A 1,818-nucleotide genomic window follows, 5' to 3' on the forward strand; every position below is an offset into this window, starting at 1 on the left:
TCCCTAACACTTGTAAGATCCAAGGTACAGTTAGACTACCGGAATAATTACATTCTTCCCTGACACTTGTAAGAGCCACGGTGTAATTTGACTACCGGAATAATTACATTCTTCCCTAACACTTGTAAGAGCCACGGTGTAATTTGACTACCGGAATAATTACATTTTTCCACTAACACTTGTAAGAGCCACGGTACAGTTAGACTACCGGAATAATTACATTTTTCCACTAACACTTGTAAGAGCCACGGTACAGTTAGACTACCGGAATAATTACATTCTTCCCTAACACTTGTAAAAGCCACGGTGTAATTTGACTACCGGAATAATTACATTCTTCCCTAACACTTGTAAGAGCCACAGTACAGTTAGACTACCGGAATAATTACATTCTTCCCTAGCACTTGTAAGAGCCACGGTGTAATTTGAGTACCGGAATAATTACATTCTTCCCTAACACTTGTAAGAGCCACGGTGTAATTTGACTACCGGAATAATTACATTCTTCCCACTATTCGTTGGTAAAGAGTAGCCCAAGAGTTGGCGGTGGGTGGTGTTGACTAGCTGCCTTCCCTCTAATTTATCACTTCAAGATTAGGGACGGCTAAAGCGAAAAGCTCTCGAGTAGCTATGCGCAAAATGAAACAAACAAACAAAGCCTAAACTTACCGAAATAATAGGACAAAATTCGTGCAAAATACGAATTCGTCAGTCCATAATGAAACTGAAACCCTTTGTGTAATACAGTAGTATAAACACCTGTGTTGTTTGTTATTAAGCACAAGGCTACACAAAGGGTTATCTGGACTCTGCCCACCACGGGTATCGAACCCGGTTTCTAGCAGTAAAATCCGCAGGCATACCGCTGTGCCACTGGGGGGCAAACACCTATGTTATAGAGAAAAATGGGAGATTTACCTATTTATTACACAACACGGTATATAATACGAATGTCATCCTGAAATAACCTTGTACGTTAGTTTCTAAACAGTTGACAACAAACAAAAGACCAGGTAACAGTCATTAAGTCAATAGCAAATTGTGGTATGTTTAAACTTTGACCACTTTACAAACACGACAGTCAAGCTAGGATACAAAATGCTAAATTTTTCTTTATTTTCGCGTGAACTCAGAAGGTTGTTACTGTCCACGTGTTCTAGGAATGAAGCTTCTATCGCTGGTGCCAGTCTAGATAACTCTGTTGTTTCAAAGATAAGTCTAATATTGATCGTTTACACATAGCGAAACTTCCTGCCAACTTTCTTGTCAAGGGTTGTTTCAACTATCAGGAATACCGTCGGTACTCGAACATAGGTTTCTCCAGATTCAGAGACCTGTTCCCTAAACAAAGGAAAAATTACTTATTTGCTATTTTTTTGTCTTTTGTCAATCATTGGAAATTTTTCCAAGTGCTTTCCGTTTCCTTCATCTTTCAATTTACTTATTATTTGGTTTTAGTTTTGTTTTATGTATTGGTTTGATTTATTTTATTCGGCGTGGTTTCATTTAACAGGCGTTTAATGTGTATTAAAGTGTTGTTTGTCTTATATTTTGTCTCATTTTTCGTCATTCATCACATAACAAATCTTTTATTTTCCTTTCATCTACTAGGCCTACTTGTCAGATTGTGGTCATTCTTTAACCAGGATATTGGTTTGGTGTGTTTTAAATTTCGCGCAAAACTACACGAGGGCTATCTGCACTGTTAGCCGTGATTGTTGACATATGTAAACAAACGCTTAGGATTCAATTATTTCCTCTCTCCTGATCGGAATTTAGGTCTTTGTGACCTAGGAGGGTCAGGTACTCTGAGACCTC

Source organism: Limulus polyphemus, unplaced genomic scaffold (genome assembly GCF_000517525.1).
Source record: "Limulus polyphemus unplaced genomic scaffold, Limulus_polyphemus-2.1.2 Scaffold7219, whole genome shotgun sequence".
In the NCBI taxonomy this organism is placed as follows: domain Eukaryota; kingdom Metazoa; phylum Arthropoda; class Merostomata; order Xiphosura; family Limulidae; genus Limulus; species Limulus polyphemus.